This window comes from Amblyomma mixtum, chromosome 1 (genome assembly GCF_055824585.1).
Source record: "Amblyomma mixtum isolate Tamu chromosome 1, ASM5582458v1, whole genome shotgun sequence".
Taxonomy (NCBI): domain Eukaryota; kingdom Metazoa; phylum Arthropoda; class Arachnida; order Ixodida; family Ixodidae; genus Amblyomma; species Amblyomma mixtum.
In genome coordinates this window covers 249915484-249934370 of record NC_143012.1, presented here as the reverse complement: position 1 = coordinate 249934370, position 18887 = coordinate 249915484, and the positions used below count along the sequence as shown (strand labels likewise).

Sequence of the window (18887 nt, the reverse complement as noted above, 5' to 3'; positions counted from 1 at the left end):
AAGAGCTCTGCTTCGTTGTTGCGATAAGACCAGCCCTTAATGAGTTGTATTCAGGATTGCGAGCCACGATAAGCTTGCTTGTGGCTTTAAAGTGTCAAGAAAATTAAAAAAAAAAACATAAGGCTACACAAGATTTGATGGCGCAATGAAATGCTCCTTTGATCTGAAATCCTCGCAGCGAACTTAAATATAGTTATTTGGATCCATATTCTGCTAACAGTTAAAAGCATATTAACTATATTGTTAACGACCATGGCGTAGCTTATCTTTATTCAATTAGGTAGCTTTAAATTAGACGACGAAGAAAGTTGTTTATACGATTACATTTGAAAAAGCAAACCAAACGAATGTAACAAAAATGCCTAGTTACGTCAACAAAAAGACGGCTCTCGCAATCGAATGTAGAGCTGCAGAGTGAGGTGAAAAGTTGTTTGTGAGCTATATTAAAACCTATTTGCTGTTCAAACGGCGCACCTCCGTGTGCTTTTCATGTCGCATCGGCAGTGTTAAACAATGCAGGCGCGTCTGTTGGATTGTCCATGTTGTCAGCACTGTTCGTCGTGCACTCGTGCCCATTCCTCGCGCACTGACTTTTCTTGAGTACCACAACGAAGTCTGGCTTGAGTTGCCTCAGTGATACAATGCGCCACCGCAGCTTTCAAAGATAATATACAAAAATGTTTTAGTGTCGCGTTGTTCCTTCGATATGTTGTGAGGAGCATCTTATACTAGTACGATGGCATGAGGTAATCTAATCGTGTTATCATTTGTTTTGCATTACCGATGTCTTGCTTTTAATGAAACGCTGGACTGTCGGCCCAGCACTCGGGCTTAATTTGACATGGCAAAAGCCCTGGCACTGTCCTTATGTCTTGCTGCTCTGTGCACACCGAGTTCCCAACACTTCTGATATTCGCGCTAGCTCAGACATAAGCTACGCTAACGCATTCGCCAGGAATCCCAGGGATGTCGTTCTGTTGTGACTGTTCAAGAAGCATCAAAGTCGTCACGCACTGCGGCGTTGGATTCCCGTTAGTACAGTCGTCCATAGACCTGTCTAGAGCACCCGAACTCCGTGCCGTCTGCGCTCCGCAGCGCGCAGAGCGACGTCTAACGGCAGCGCCTGGTTCGAGATTGTGCATCTTTGAGTATCGTCTGAGCATCAGACATGCGCTGTCTCGAACCAGGCGCTGCCGCTGGACGTCGCTCTGCGCGCTGCGGAGCGCAGACGGCACGGAGTTTGGGCGCTCTAGACAGGTCTCTGGACGACTGTACACAGTCCCTCCCAGCTGCGAACTGCCTCTACTTTGGCGCGGCAAGCTTTTCGTACTGTCTGAGGTAGTGCTTGCAGCATAGGGTGGACGTTTCTTCCAGCAGGAAGAAGTGAGGAAACACGGCTGCAGGAAATAAAGCAACCACTGTTTTGAAACGTGGTGTTCTGTGTCAGCTATCTTCACGTCTTTTCCTTGTCTTTCCAAGCTATTAAAGCACGTGCGTTTTTGACAATGTTGCACTACGTACGTTCCAGGCGTGCCGATTATACCCTTGAATCTACAGCACTGAACCACATACTGCTGCAACATGTTCTGCAAACATGTTCTGCTAGCCATTTTGCGCAATGTTCAGACGTTGGGGATTGTGTCTTTTGCTCATCATCCTTCTTCTTAGAATCCCGCAGCAAAAAACGTTGACAAGGAACTAAGAGGGCGCTAGTGTCGAAACATCTCGTACAACTTTCACAGGTAGGCTATCAACACGGTGTTTTTATGGCACAAAACTTAATTTTACTTCGCGCGTCTGTAGGCTTTAAATTTCCAGCAAACAATGAATGGAAGAGAAACGCAGAAAATAAAAGCCTACTAAATGAGTGTTTGCAACATGTCCTTAAACAAACAGGTTTTATGCGTGAGCACATTAGGAGTAAAGGCGCCAGCAATGCTTGAAAGACGTCATACTTAATCCCGGTATTAGATGGAAATAGGTCGATGATCAGTGCACGGTTATGCCTTGGTAGCTTAAACACGACGCCACTAAGGGAAAGTGTACCAAGGAATGTAAATAATTCGATCATTAGGGATAATTAAAATTTCTGTAATAAGAGCGACAGTGCTGTAACTGCAGCATGTTTAACTGGTATACGCAAAGAGCAAACCTTCCAGTAGTTACGAAACTAAGACGCTATATTACTGGGGCGCACGTTAAAGATCCCCAGGTGGTCGAAATTATTCCGGAGCCCTCCACTACAGCACCTCTTTCTATTTCTTATTTCACTCCCACCTTCCTTCCTTCCTTCCTTCCTTCCTTCCTTCCTTCCTTCCTTCCTTCCTTCCTTCCTTCCTTCCTTCCTTCCTTCCTTCCTTCCTTCCTTCCTTCCTTCCTTCCCTTACGGCGCGGTTGGGTTGTCTGTCGATATGTAAGGCAATTACTGTGCCACTTCCTTTCATCAAAAACCAGTTCTTCTTCTATATATGCCCAGTCATTCCCGACCATGACTTAATAGCGACCGTACCCTACTTTTTTTTCTTTATTAAGAGCTTGGCAACAACAAACGCCAAAAGCGATGAGTCACATGGTGTTAATATGGCCACCGGACATTTTACCGTTCTTGCTCCTCCTTATCTTACCGCTGCCGATTAAGTCAGCTGCTTTGCGCATAGCAGTTCGTGGCTGATTTGCACGAAAGTTACCTTCGCAACAGCGGACGCACGCTGAGGTTGGTTCGGAATTTGTTCTTCCCGAATTCATGTTAACTGTTTCCAGAATAGCTTCATGGATCTTGATTAAGGTCACATCTTTGACTTTCTTGTTTTTGGCGACGTCAATTTTTTTAGTGCAGCGTGATTGGCGCAGCTATTTTCTGCTGTCCGGAGCGGGAGAAGACGGAATCGCATTGCGTAATGCTGCAGCCACAGCTGCACCCTCCTCTCGTATCCATCGCTGTCTACTCGAAGAGCTCGACCAAAATTCTACCTTTAGACAAAACTCGGCGGCAGTCCGGAGATAGGTAAGCGGACACGAAACGGAACACCCTCCCCGGATGCGTTGATCAAGTCGCGCGCGGGTTCCTCGAAAACCCATCGAATCGAGCGGGCTCCGCACAGCCGACGAGGACGCCGCCTAGCGCCAGTAACCCGTAGCAACCGGACGTATCGATTTCCAAGATGTCAGCCGCCCGGCCCGAAGCGGCGTGAACAGGATGGCGCCGATACGTGAGTATCTCTTTGTAACCGGCGGCTAATGTTGCGATGGGCGGCGACAGCACTGACGCGAGAAAACGCGGCAGTTGTTTCGCGGACACTTAAAGATAACAGGGGCTTTCCCGAGAGAGGGCGCTGCGACGACTGGCGTCGCTGCTCTAAGGATTGTTGCGGTATGCAGGTTCGAGAGAGCTCTGCGCGAAGCACGTCATCCGCAGTCCGCGGTCGTGCCGATGGGCACGAAGCAAGGAGAGATGTTACGTAAAGGCTGTGTCAACACTCATGAACAGAAAGGTGCTTCCGATGCTCTTATGCAAGCGACCGGCGCAGCCTAAGAGAAAGACAGCAATGCGCAAATTTTCACTCCGGCAGCATTGCGTCGCCGCACTTTCAGACAAAGCGCTGCTAGGGGCGTGCACTGCAGGGTTATTGACAAATGCTTTGTGTTGGGCTGCTGCTTACGAGCTAAAACACTCTCTTCCCCCTTTCCGTGTTTAGTGGGTTGAGAAACACACCCACGGAGGTTTTTATTTTTCTGTATGTGACGGACGGAATTAGCAGCCGCTTAATTCTACTTAGAATAACTGCGAGGCACGAGTTACTGTAACTAGCGTGTTAATCGTACTGCGACCGGTTGACAATGCGACCGGAGAGGGATTGAGGTTTTTATTAACAAATAAAATTAAAAAAATGTCAGACCAAGAATGGAAGTGATGACTAGGGCGTCAGTGACTGTCTTTAGCTTAGCGATGAAGTGCTTGCGTGCGGTGTCAGCGTTGCGTGCCACGTGGAACTTAACGACGGCTGCAGTGCGTAGCCTCACAAAAAGCCATGTGCTTCAACGACCGACATGGCATAATATTTAGCTTCTTCCTGGTACAAGTGCAGCCAACAATAGCGTGGGTGTGCTTGTAATATATGTGTCGTGCCGAAAGGCATAGGTAAGGGAAAGGGAGTTTTACTGAGCGATTAACTGTCAAGACAGGTGCAGTACCGTGCAAGAATCGATGTTCGTGTGAACAGGACACTAGTGGATATGGAAAGTCACGCATAATGCACTGTGCTTGGTGTCTTTAACACGCATGCTCCCCCTGTGTCATTACTTATTTTCTCACTCGAGCTATGAAGGCGCGTTTCAGGAGAGCTGCCGCGGGGTTGGCGTGCATGGCAGTTATTTCTCCTGCTACCCTGACTAGCCTGCACTTTACCGTTGTTGACGCCTTAATCACACAGGTGCATTGCAGAAGACGATAAATAAAATCATCATCATAACTTATTTACTTTTAAAGTCCCACGTGAGACATTGCAAAATGGGAACAGTCATGCAGTTGTTCAGCAGTCATGAACATAACACAAGAATGCAAATGATTCACATAAGATAGGGTAGAATAAACAAGACTATGAAACGGTGTCATAAATGGAGACAATTAAGTAGAAACAGAATATGGCGATGGTAAGTGGCAATACAGACTAAATAGGAATTAGTGTAATTATACAGGATAATCGGATTGCACTGCAAGGTAATCGAGGAAGGCGTGCGATTAAAAATTGCTGTTGATAGTTTAAGGGATCAGTTAGTAACTCTGCATGTGGAAGGATTAGTTTCGCACACAAAGTGTGCGGCAAAATTGTTCCATATTCTGTATCTAGAAAAGAAGCGTCTACTGAAATAAAACTAACCGCTGTACCATTACGCCTTAGGGCTGCAGTGGACTGGTGTACAAGGACGCATTTCGAAGACAGACACGCCGGATATAGACATTTCTGCAACTGAAACGCAGTCATTTGTTGTTCCGAGCACGCGGTACACGGTACAGTCGTCTCCAAAAGTGGCGATGCGTTATGCACATGATCGCAACCGTTACTAGGATGTGTGTTCTTTTTTTTATAGTATTTGTAGTGCTCAGTCCCTTTAATGAGTTTGACATCCTGTCCTTCTGAATCTGTACTGCTTCGGATGGCCGAAGGGACACAGCCATGCCTGCCCAACCAGCGGCATCACACTGGTCACGCGAAACGTGGGCTATGCACTTTTGACAAAGACTTCATGTGGGACGTAAGCAAAAAGACTGCTGCCATGTGTCTGAAGGTCTCTGTCTCTTGAAACCCTGTTAGTCCGGATAAGCATTGTCTTTCCGTGCTCGTCAAGCCTAGCAGGGACTTTGAAATGTTCAGTTACAATAGAAAAAGATGGACATTCTCTAGAACCTGCGGTGTGATGTGCCACCGTAAGGATTCGCAGTATGCATATTGCTGCTGACACAGGTCACAACAAAATACGCAAAAAAAAGAACATATATAGCGTTCGGCTACGGTTCTCTTTCGTAGCATAGCAAGTCAAAGGCAGGCATGCGAGTGTGTACCACTATAAGGCGTGTCCGGAAAGTAGAGATTAAGAGGCCAGTCATCGCTGTCACTATAACCACATTATCTCTAGTCGTTAACAAAGGTTTCTACGACACGTCTCCACCTGACTGTCTTGTGCCACCCGCTGTCAGCATATCCAAGCCGACTTCTCTGTCCCATCTGCCCACTTGGCTTATATGCCTCAAACGAAGCTTTCCTTCACTGGGATTTCACCCTTTTATCCTGACAGGCCATCGGTTGTTATTTTTCATGTTATATATCCACCGAACTCCCTATTCTTCCTCTGATTTCTTCAAGATTAGGATTCGCATTCGTTCCCTCATCCATGCTCCTCTGTTTCTTTCTTTATATTGTCCATATTACTTATCTTTCCTTATCTCTTTTCGCCGCCCTTAATCGAATTTCGAGCTTTTCAGTTACCCGCCGCTTTTCGAGACCGCAGTCAGAGTTTGGAGTATAGAAGCCAGCATGCCCTGTAATTTTTTGTTATTGGCCATATTTGAACGCGATATCTTTAGGGCTCCCGTTGTGGAGAAAATCCGTCGTCGTCGTCGTCCTCGTTGTGGGCAAAAAATAGGGTGACCCAGGTGGCCACTCCTCGGAGAAGCAAGCAACGTAGGTGGGCCACCTTGGTCACGTGACCTTGTGGCGTCATCACAACCTTCCCACCGGACTGTGAGCACACTGACCATCGCAGGGCAGATGCGCATCGCTTAACCGCTGCAGCATTGCACAATGAGTGGTATGAGGACTCCCAGGGACCTATATGAATGTAAAGTTGAGAATGACCAATTCCACACATATGGGCATCAACTCGTTAACACTATCGCGTTAACGAGTTGTCGCGTTAACGACACTTAAGCTTTGCCTTAAGGCAAAGCTTAAGTGTCTCCTCCAATTTTTAAAACTGATATGACGCGTTGAAGATGAGAGTCCTATGACATAATTAAGAGCCAGTCTTAACTATGCAAATAATAGTCAAGACTGGCTCCCGAGTTAATGGTGCCTCTGTCATGAAAGTCTACCGCCTGCCGTTTGAACCATTCCAAGGCTTCTGCCATTTCCTCGTCGCAGATGAACTGTTGCCAAGCTAGATGTTTATTTCGGATAAGAAATAAGCCTAAGCCATTGGGCACCAGATACGGGCTTACGGGGGAGGCCCAGAACCTCCCGCTTGAGCCTTGAAGAAGCGAGATGCGAGGTCGTCGCATGGTGGTATGAACTCAGGAGCTGTCGTGAAGCCGGCATGGGCCATCTGTCAACATTACTCTTTTTATTTTTTTGAACACACCGTCAAAGCCATTCGTAAGTTTTGCAGTATGCAGCATAATTAAATTTTGTGTCAGGTGTCAGAGCACAATGGCATTTCGGTTCCAAAAAGATCGTAGCACGGAGTCACTTTTTATTTGAAACGGAGGTCTAGAATTGGTGTTATTTCGTGAAATGCTTATTCAGTGATTGCACCGATGAATTCAGACATGTAGTGGAAAACCCTCGTTTCAGCCTAGCCACAACTAAGTCCACAAATGCATTTCTTTACTGTGCGCGATACACAAAAAAACTTCAGCGCGCAATCCTCAAAATAAATTTTTATTTTGTGCTCGTCGCTCAGCATATTGGACACCCATCATGCCAGCAATTTCGTGCACCCCAACTCTTCACTCATGGCTCCGCTAATTACAATTTTCGACACTTCGCGGATAAGTTTAATGACCGTACCGTGTATCACGGGATTCTGCTTCGCCGCAGCGATTCCTAACACACGTTGCTCGACCATACATCAGCGTAGCAAAGAGACCCAAAGGAATAGTGAGGCATTAGGTACAAGATCTATGACAGTATAATACAATATCAAATACCAGTATTCCTTAGTAGCTGGCATGCGATATGTGTTCTTACTCTCTGTGCACGCCTCGTAGGAACGAAGGCGAAACCATTAAGTCCGGACGCCTTGAGACTCTGGTGGTCCTGAAAGGAAAGCGAGGCACTCAGGTTCAAATCCATTCAATATCCTTTAACGAATCCTCTACGATCACCTCAGCGTCTCTTCTTGGCATGACGCCAGTAACCCACCGACTAAGTGTCATCGCTTGTATGAGCTGAACTTGCGCGGCAAAAGGTCGTCAATCAAAACACGATATCGAAAGATGCACCACAGTCTGCTCTTGCTTCTACCATTAGGTTATTAGGCAGTCGATATCATTTAGTGACGAGTGGCAGTGTAAGCGTGCATGATAACGAACCCGACAGCGGCCAAGCGAAATGAAGTGTTTAAACGGCAACCGCTTGAACCGCGTAATTAATTTATGCGGATGCACTACTACACGAAAAGCAAAGCAGAGGCAGAAAGGGAGTCGAAATGTAGCAGAGAACGCCCGTCTGTGGAATAAAGCATTAAAGAAATAAAATTGCCTTAAAAGCATGTGCATAGCGCGTGAGAAGAAACGGGGAATCAGTTGGGCGGTCTCAAGACGTTGAAACCGTTTCGAGTCTTCCGCAAACGCACTTCGGTGGCCCGAAAGCACGCAGGCGCTGAAGTTAACAGCCAAAACAGATTGACAGGAGGGCTCGGCTCCATATATAGACACCCCTAGCTACGTCCTCACCTTTGTGAGGTTTTTTTTTTCTTACCTCCCGTTGAAAGGAAGGACGGATCGAATTAGGACACGGTTGGCAAACTCTTCACACGAAGTGCGCCGTCGGCGAAGAAACGCGCAAAGCGAGGTGGGACGCTTGCTTACCTTGCGTCGAACGGCAGTCCAATTGTGACCCCGGCAATGGGCTATATTTGTCTTTTCATTCCGGCGCCCCTAAATGAAACGGGTTCGCCTGAAGAATAAATGCAGCCTCCTTTGGAATCGCAGTGATTTCGCGCTCTGTGGGGGACGCTCGGCGAGCCCTTCCTGTGGTCGATGTTTCGCTTTCTATCGCTCTGTATTTAAGGATGGCAGTTATGTGAACAGTGGTCCAGCTTGTTTCTTTTCACAAGCGTATTCTCCGGCAAAAGAAAAAAATATCGTGCCCACTGACTATATGCAGTGCGCACAAAACGTTTTTTTTTTTTTTAAAACAAGGTAAGATGTTCGCAATTGCTTTCTGTGTTTTTGTAAAATAAATCATGCGCAGTCACGAAGACTGTTTTTGCAAGCAGGTTATGAGATCAGGTGGACATAAAGTAGGAGGATAATTAGCGTCGTCAACGTCTTATTTAGCTACACATTAATAAAACTTTTTGGCACTGGGGCTACCCTAAGAAAGAAGTCGATCCCTATTTCGAGAGCAGACGCAGCTTGTAGGCTTCGGTCACTTGCAAAGGAAGTAACGTTTCAAATCCTTGGACCCTGACCTCAATCTCCGGCTTCTACCCGCCCTACCACGACGTGAAGCAACGCTGCTCTGTTGCCTGTGGCTTGATGTAGTTTTCATCAACCATTACTCATTTTGAAATCGGTATGACCGATAACCCTGCATGTGCCATCTGCGGGTGCGACGAAACTATAGCCCACATTATTTTTGAATGCCCTGCATAGAGTGCCAAAAGCCAGTCTCTCTTCCGTGCGCTGGAACGTCGCGATCCACGCCCGCTGATGAAAATAAAGATTCTCGGCCGCTGACAGAGGCGATCGTCGGCGGTTAAGGCCTCCGAGACACTGCTCCGCAGTCGACTTTCGATGGAGGCGAAATTCTAGAATTCCGTGCACTGTGCGATGTCAGTGCACGTTGAAGAACCCCAGGTGGTTGAAATTTTCGGAGCCCTTCACTGTGGCGTCTCTCATAGCCTGAGTCGCTTCGGTACGTTAAACCCCTATAAACTAAACTAAACTAAGCTTCTTGAGAACTCCTGGACTGCATGATAGGCTGTGACTTTGCATACTGATCTCATTTTCCTGTTACTCCCTTTTCTCCTTCATCTTTACATCCCCTCATCCCTTCCCCAATGCAGGGTAGCACACCCCTTTATTCTTCTGGTTAGCCTCCCTGCCTTTCCTCCTCCTCATCCTCCTCTTTTTCCTCCTTCTCGGGGTGGTCGCATTCCTACGACTACTTCGTTAGGTAGAATTCTCTTCCGAGGAATTCGCATCCAAAACTTCAGCTCAGCCTTTGTAATTACCCATTCAAGGCGGTGCAAATCGACGTGGAACTAAGGTTTTGTGATGAAGCCGAAAGTTAAAGGGAAAGTTATCAGCTTCGTCCTCCGCTTTACACGCCGTTTGCTGACGAAGTGCGATACGAACAGCTGCGTCATGGCGGGTGGAGTTTTGCGCCGACGGTCAACGCGTTGCATGCGCAAATATGCGTATTGAACTCATTATTTGGAAGCGAATATCTAGAAACACACTCCTGCTAGGAAAATCTTACCCAATGGAGTAACCTAGGAATGTGACCGCCTCAAATTTTCTGACGTAAACACGCACTGCAGTGGCAAAAACGATACTGAATTCATTTTAGTTCTGTATGACGTTGACGATAAACATTATCCTTTCACTTGGTCGCTTGGTCGCCTACCGTGCGTACGACAACAGTTTTCGCTTCCTTCTATTTTTTTTAACATCTGGGAAGTTAAATTTTAACGCCCCGTATAATTTAAGCATGAGCGGTGGGAGAAAGGGAGGTGCATGAGAAGACGAGGATAATCACAAATTCAGAATTGGCTTTTATTTAAGAAGTCGTTTATTGGGCAGAAAAAATTTGGTTCCCTTAATTTATCCGATTTACTTAAAATCAAAATTAGGTTTGCTGGCAGGGGGTCACGAAGTAATAAATACACGCTCTCGACTTAACAAAATTTTTATATGAAGCTTTGAACCTGGCCATTAGGCTATAACCCTTTTAGTGGATGCGAGATTGCTTAGTGGAGGTCCCAGTGTGGCCTGTGGGACCTCCACTAAGCAGGTCCCAGTGTAGCCTATGGGACCTCCATCCATGTAATTTTTGTCATCAATGAAGCAAATAAATTAGCGATTGCTTGCCCTATGCGGCGAAACAATTTATGAAATTGAATGCACATCATTTTATTCTAAATGGCATTCTCAACGAGTAAACTTCCATAAACGAAAAGTAGAAAAGAAGGAGAAAAAAAATCTTTTTTCGCCGAAACTTCTTGGCCGAAACAAATAAAAAATAAAGCAAGGTGGGATGCCTGCCCTTCAGACGCCCTTAACGCCTCTCCATACGGTGCCGAAAACGCGCCCCACAGACGCCGCTATGTCACTCTCTAAAACACGCCCAGCGGGCATCAGAAATGCGCGCGGTGGCCGAGAGGTCTAAATATGGCAACCGCGGGAACTGGGCCCCGGGACCCGCGGAATATGGAAACAGCTGCGCGCTCTTTGGCGCGAATCGAACCTTGACACGCGGTAGTGCACGCGCGGTCGCCCGACGGTGGCGCCCCCTTCAGCGGCAGCTCTGAGCTGTCAATGTGAGCTAAACGAGCTGGATGCGAGAGTAAGAGACGAAGCGCGCACAAACAAAACTTTGACGAAAGGGAAGCCACTTACCTTAATTATAATAAGACGAAGACAAGTCCCCTTGTCGAAACGTTGGCTCAAGCAACCTGAGGTTTTCCCCTCCCTTGTTCATTTTGTGATCGCCAAGGACCATCTACCACACCCTCTCTCTTATAATAAGGGAGTAATTACTCATTGACTTTTCTTCCGTCCACCAAGACTGACCAACGCTGCGGTTTTGAGGTCATCTCTCACAGAAACCGCGGGGATCTGTGGGCGGAACAGATGGCTTCAGATAATCAGGGGCAGAATTCGCAATGCTGCTTTAACGTATACACTTTAAGATTGGTCTGCATATTTTATATTGGGTTCTTTGGCAGGTCGGCGTATGGTAGCCAGCCAGTCAAAGAAGGAGTAAATTTCAACGTCATCGTGGTCATTATCGTGGCAGTTGAGTTCACTGCAAGACAAACCTGAGTGATGGTAATGACGATGACAATAGTGAGAAGGTGCTCTGCGATGCCTGTCCTCAGGTGTAGTATCTCCCGCAGTCGGGAAGGCTGAACGAGCGAAAAAAGCGCTCTTCAGTAGCTATCTAAAAAGCAGTTTGACGAGCACCAATATGTGATGTATGAAAAATAAAAATGATTTTAAATACTTTGTTTAGGGTGTTTTTGGCACAGAAAGTTACCAGGCTACCACAATAAGTTTTTCTCGTATTCACGAACGCAAGATGCTCTTTTCCAATGCGGAAGAATAACGGCTACTCGCATGTCGTGCATGAAGTTAGCCGGTATTCATGCCAAGATTTTTATGAAAGGGTACGCGCTAATTGCCACAATTGTTTCACCCCTTTATTTCACGTTTTTACGCTTCTTAAACTGCTAACTCTATTCATTTTCATTTTTCCAAGAGAGCAAGCATCCATGTACAGGTGCCGTCAAAAGTAAATGGAAGGCAATATTCACGAAAAATTTAATCATTGGCCCCCCAATTCATGCATCCTTGAATACATATGTGCAGCCTAATTGTGATTTTGCGAAGTGCACTGTGCACCAACAAGAATGGACCAGTATGCTGTAGATTTAAAGAAATTAAATTTTTTTGACAAATTCGCCTTCCATTTACTTTTGACGGCGAGTGTACATTTCAGTTTCATCCCTATCTAAACCGTGGTATCTGCACCTTCTAGACGGCTGTCACGGATCCGACTAGGCACAACTTCACCCTGGAGCAGGAAACCTATAATGTCAATTCCTAATCGAATGCCGTTTCTGTAATTAATCTACGTGGTGAATTTTCACTTAATGTTCTGCCAGCAGTGGAGATTATTTCAAATCAGCAGCTGATAGTACCGCGTGAGAGTTCACTTGTCATGACCGTTAGACGCAGCAACGAAGTGGAACGCCATTTCAGCCTTATTTCCTCAATCAGAATAAATGAACAGGGGCGGTAAAAACAGTAAACCGAGACGAAAATACACTTTCAAATCAAACGACAAGTAGAAAAAATGACATGGTACACCTTGAGTGGAAACACAAAGCAAGGGCCGGGAGGCGCGCACAAGATGTTGACTGATGCGAGAAAAATGAAAGCCTGTGGTATAGGTGCCATTCAAAGAAGAAAAAAAAAGTTAAGGTAAAGCGCTATCACATACAAAGAAAATGAGAGGACAGGTTATTTTGTAAAAACACAATGTCACCTCAAACCACGCGAAAGAAGAAATAACCAAGAAAAGGAAGGAGTAGGAAGACAAGCGTTGAGGAAAGGTCAAAGGGGAACAGAGTCGAAAGAGATAGGCAGTGAGGCATTGTGCTTCACGGAGAAGCGGGCGTCACGTCCTCCGCCTTGGGTCTGTGGGCCCTCCAGCATAGGAAATATAGGCGCGTAGAAAGGTGGAGAAGGAAACAAATCGGTATAGAAAAAAGAGAAAGAGAAAATATGTGCCCTTTGGATGAGGCGACTGTGCGGCCACGGTCAGGCAATGCGCTACTCCCAATAGCGACGAGTTGTTTAATCAGAGAGCACGCCCGTGAATTACTGAGAAGGAGCTGCAGTTCGTTTGCGCCAGAATACGCGCACAGGATGCAATGCAATATATGCAGTATATGTGAAGTTGAAGCACAGTGACCAAGATAATGAGAAACAGAATCACAAGCACGTCCACGAGGACACTTATTCTCTGGTCAGAGCCCAAAACGATGAAAATAAAAAGGAAAACGAACGCGGTCTGTTATGAAATGAAATATTGGTTTCGAAGGAGGGACGGAAGATGGAACGTGATTGACGTCAGGAACCCAACGGTAAAGTTCAGCGCCACTGTGAGATGAATGCCACTGTGTAGATCATTGCCAATAGACAGCGGCTGCGAAGGCAGTCCGTACACAGCGGCAAGAAAACAAAAAAAAAAGCGGGAAAGTTCGAGATGTGCAGCCGAGACCGCCGCAATGTCCGCAAGATCATTACCAACAACACCCCGTGACCCGGGACGCGAAAGAGGCGAACCGTACACAGCGCTGTAATTTGGAGTAAAAGATATTTGCTTTCGGTAATGATGGTTACCGATGTCTGGATACGGGAAATAGAAACGAGCAAGGACAAACAGTCGGAGTGTAGAAAAACGGGAAAAGATGGACGAAGATGCAGGATGTGCTGGAGTGCTTGTGCGTGGGCCAAACACTCAGCCCCGTAAGCGCTTTTTACAGGACTGAGAGAAAACTTGCCAACTTCGGTGATACGGCCTTATAAAACGACGACCACAAATACCACTTCCATTGTGAACGTGCTGCCTGGACCATGTGTAAAAATGTGGAAGAAACTCTGACTGGCGGGATAAGCGTCCGCTGCAGGAGTAAGGCACTTATGTGAAAATCTTGAAACAGTACAGGGATGAAGAAAATACTTGTAGTATGGCATTTCGACAACATCAGGATGAAAAGATTGGAAAGGGCACTTGAGCTCCGCCTTTAGGGTACGACGCGATAGCGATAACGGCTTAAATCCCATATATGCGGAATTGGTCATTCTCGACCTGACATTCATAGATCCCTGGGAGTCCTCATACCACTCCTGGCGCTGTGGTGGAGCATGCGGGTGCTGCCACCGGTGGGGCTTGTGCGACACAGGTTACTCTACCTGAGCAACCTCTCGCAACCAATAATTAATTTAACTGCAGCTCTCACGGTGGGCAGTTTGTCACTGTCCTGTGGCAGATGGCCCACCTGCAACCTGAGTTGATTCTCTGGAGATTTTTTCGGGAACTTCTCGCTCACGACCAATGACACCGACGCTGACGCCAACCCTGTCTGTGACACCAGCTTTTCTGCGACACACGCTCCTTAATGCTACCGCGTGAAAAAAAAAAAAACAAAACAAAAAGCGACAGGTTGCTAAAACCTGTCACTTCTGAGCTTTGAGACTGGCAAATTCTATTTCAAGGGAAGAAGCTGCAGCCAGAACTTGTAACGTGGCCGGCAGTGTGATGAAATAAGCGCTGGTAAGAGCCAGCCCAACTGAGGCCATGCGTACGATTCCTTACACACAGCGCTGCTCAAGGCGTGCGTTTCTGGAGTTCCCGTGTCCGCCATGTTTGGGAACCTAGCAGACATGAACAAGGACAATATAACGTCTCGTTCACACAGCCACCACAGCAGGGCATGCATGTGGAGAAAAGTTTCACTAGTTTAAGGGCTGGCACAAAACTGCCTAAGGTAAGCAAGCCTAGAGCACACGGGCTCAAGATTGCCCGAAAGACCGGGCCCGGGCCTGCTAGCGGGCCGTGCCGGGCGAGAAGATGCACTGTTTTGCCAAGCCTGGGTCGAGCCCGGGCTGGAATTTGCCGGCTTGGGCCGGATACGGGCCCGTACGTGTGTCGGGTCTATGCCATGCTTTTGATTCATTATTGCAGAGTGAAGTACACTTGGGCCACTCTAACAAAGACACGGAGGAAACAGGCCATGGTGCGGGCTGAGAAAAGAAAGAATTACTCAACGCATATTTCCTTATTTTATGCGAAGCATATTACTAGAGCTACACTACAGCCCGTCCAGCGCGGCGGTGGAGCTACCATGACCACTTGACACCACGTGACATGACGTCACAGCAGAGGAGAGATGGGATGCCGGCTCGCGCGGTCGGCCGCGGCGGTGGAGGCTCCACATCAGAGGCGCGGCGGCTGACCACGTGACAACATGACGACCGCGTGACACAACGTGACAACATGACGTCACAGCAGAGGAGAGATGGGCTGCCGGCTCGCGCGGTCGGCCGCGGCGGTGGAGGCTCCACATCAGAGGCGCTGCAGCTGACCACGTGACGCTACAGCAGCGGTATAAAGCTGAGCTTGCCTCGCTCTCCGGGCACTTACGAGGCGGCCAGGTGTTGGGATGCCGCCTAGAAGCACGGCTGATTTGAGCGACGACCAAGCCTAGCCATCAAAATGCTTCGCATCTGACTAGGCTTAACCTTAGCTAAGCCTCAGCCATTTTTTTAGAGTTGCTATAGTTATAGCTGCATTATTCTCAACATAGGAGAATTACAAAGTATAATTTTTCTTTCTCTTTTTGCCTGCTACCCCGGCCGTCACAGAACTGGAAGAATCCGGCGTAAAAATCTTATCACGAAGTTCTTAGTTGATCTGGAATGAGCGAAAGTTGTTATCTAATACTGATTTTAAGCAAGGAGTCTGCATTTTTCTGTCTTGTAATACGTGTCTGAGAACGACTGATTTTACTGTTATCGCCACTATCTGCCTCAGGAACGCCACCCTATCCATATAGAATGCGTAGTCGGCTTATTTCTCTCGTTTTCTTGAACGCCAGTTGCTCCTTTTTCCGTCCTTCTCACGCCCCTTGTGTTCCATCTAAGTACTGCGATAGAGCACACTGGCACAGGCCTACCACTCAGGCCAAAGCCAAACTCATTTGGGCTAATATGTATACGCGAATAAACTGACTTTGCAGCGCAAGGACAGGCATGGAAAACTGAAGTAATGTAGCTGCATGGGACTAGCACTGAACTTCCAGCCAACTTGCGCTATGCGCCGCGTGTCAGCCTCCTTCTGTAGATATTCACACGTCCGTTTTAACGAGAAGTGTATAAAAACAAATGCATAAGAACAACACAAAGGAAACAAAAAGCTAGTTTCACGTCCGGACTCGCAGAGATGACGACACTAGTGCTGGAAACAAGATAAACATTTCTTGGTAAATAAAAAAAGAAAGAAAGGCGAGATCGCATTTTTTTCTTACGCTGGAAATGGCATGCACGATGCCTGAATTTAAAATTCCTGCGCTCGAAGTGACCGTAAAACAGACAGATTACTGTACCTCTCTGTTACTTTGTCTGCACGCGTCTGTTCATGCACTAACAGATTCTCCATTACCCTTCCTGTTAATGAGTTCCCTCTAACCGCCAGCGTAGCTGCAAGATGTCATTCAAGTTCTTTGTTCCTCATTAGTGCTTAGCTTCCTGGTTTACAAGAAACAAAATGGTCACGGACAAAAGGTGCCCTGAGCACCTTACGAGATCCAGGATCCTGTTGAAGGAAAAAAAGGAAAAGATCAACAGGGATGGCACTGCAAGAACTATCTGGCTTCGGGCACGGAATCCTGCCGAAAAATTAACGCTCATTGCCAAGGTTTCCGCAAAAGTGGTGCACAAAACCTGAGTTTCGACTACATTACATCGCAGCGCCAAGTTTGTGGCGTTTTCGATAAGCAGGGCCACGAAGGGTCGAAACTAGAAAATTAGGGTGCTTGCGTATGACAGCGGTCTGCGGTTCGTATGTCTCGACACCAGGCGTGGCCGTGACGGGAACGGTAGGGCGCGGTCTAGCCGAAGGTCGGACGACGTACACTCCTTTTGCTGCCGACATTATCCTCTCTTTTAATCAGACGATGAAAAGCGCATAAAGCCCTCTTAAAAATTTAGTACATTTACTGGTAATCCGGACAATACTCAGACCAGAAATAGCGTCTCCGTGTCTTACTGAGACTACTGTTCCGCGAGCTGACCGCGTATATCTTCGCTTCCCGTATAAAGTGAGCTGGTCTCGAACCGGTGCAGACAGGGAGTGAAAGGCACGCACGCGTCAATCAACGGGACCCGGAGGCACGCGGAGACAGGAGTGCGTTTCGCCGTCAGCCAGCCGTGCCCTCTTCTTCGCCGCTTCTCGAAGCGGTACACGGTTCCTCTACGACGAGTGCGTGCACGCACACACGCACGCACTGACTGACTGCACCGCTCGCTGGGGCGGTGCGCGTCACGGCCGAGTTGTCCCGTTGCCAGGCTGGATTCCTGAAGAGCGGTATAGGCACACGCTCCGTGGCGGCGGTCGCAGTTCCTGCAAGTAATAAGGAATAAACGAGGAATACGTCCGCGGAGCAGTTCTGTTCAGCGCAGGAAAACGCGGCCCGAATTGGCTCTCGCTCACGGTCGGCCCCGAGAAAGGGTTGCGTCGCCTTGTGGCCTGGCTTCAGTTGAAGGAGATGCTTGGGAGAGGGTCATGACCTCCTCACCAATTCTCGCGGAGGTGTCCGGTCTACCATACACGGGCTCAATCTCAACTCCTGACTTTGTTAATAAGATAGTCTTTTTCCTAATACGTTTCATAGCTGAAGCCATTTAAAGTAAACACAAGTAGTAGTAGTGGTTATTTTATGAGAACTATGAGGTAAAGAAACAACCACCGGCACCGTAACTGCCGCGCGGCTAAAACAGTAGATGAACAAATATCTTTAAAGTGGTATGATAGCATATATTAAGTGAATGATAGATCACGTAAAGGACTAATGAAGCTAATAGTAGATTAGGAGGAACAAAGAGGTAGTAGGGGCAGAAAAAGAGCTCCAGGCCGTCATACAGAGCGCATGCTAGCGAAAGGTATCGCTGCTCCAAAGATAAGAAGGGTGCACAGCGCGGAATTTTAGCCAAGGCTAACAAAAAGCACTCGTACTGAGCTGTATACCACTCACAACTTTATGCATGAAATATTCCCCCTGTCGTGACCAGTTGCGCAAGGGAGACTTTAAGCCCACATCTTGTCTATTACGGTTCTTCAGCGGTTGTGGGCAGCATACATGTTTAGCATCTGAGCTTTAACTGAGCTTAAGTGAGAAACCCGTATTTCATTGTAGCAACACGCTGGAGTACGTCAAGTAATTTCGGGTGACTGCATTAATCTTTTCTCGTTTTATACTTCGGCGTCCATCACAACCTGCTTTCGTCCGCATTACTGCAACGCATTGAAGCCTTCGCACCATGCTTCTTATGCGGTACAAGCTTGTGTGTCAATTGTGCTTGTCGGCTATTCATTTCGACACAAGTATCACGGTACAAATAGAACTGCAAGGAGACCATACACCCAGCGCTATACTAAGAGTGCGTGAATTGTTGCTCTCCTGTTGTGCCGTTTGTATGTGCTTCCTAGCTGAAGTAGGTGCCAGAAACTACGCATATATTTGAATAGGCATCTGTCAGGTCTCAACGGCGAGGCAGACGTTACCGGAACAGTGTCTTTCGAAACTTCTCGCGGCAGTTCGCATCTCCCCGGAAGAACCGCTCCTGGCTCTTGAAAAGTCAGAGGGACATGTCTGCGACAGTTCTGCGACAGTTCCTCGCCTGTGGCTGTTCCGGTCGCGACTGAGGTGGTCCAGGAACTTCCTAATACACCTGTCTGTTCCCCCTAAGGCCGAGGAGTGACCAACCGAGATGGTATCGCGGCCGATGAAAGCATCGTTGCGAAGGCGCATCCTCTCGCTTACGTTCGGGCCTTCGTGCATTCCATGGCCAGTGCACGCTACTGATAAGGTCGATGCGGCGCACTGCCTGCGTCCGCAGGGTGCCCGTTTTCGGCAGTGGGAGAGTGGAGAGAGAG

General features: G+C 47.5%; 1 protein-coding gene across 1 annotated transcript in view; it reads left to right on the top strand.

Moving 5' to 3' along the window:
• Window positions 1-3131: 3131 nt before the first annotated feature.
• LOC149371458 (very long chain fatty acid elongase 4-like) overlaps window positions 3132-18887 on the top strand; it is a 61774-nt gene continuing 46018 nt past the window's right edge. The window contains exon 1 of the mRNA XM_089565682.1: window positions 3132-3209. The gene's annotated coding sequence lies outside the window, so the exon portion shown is untranslated. The remainder of the gene's footprint in view (window positions 3210-18887) is intronic.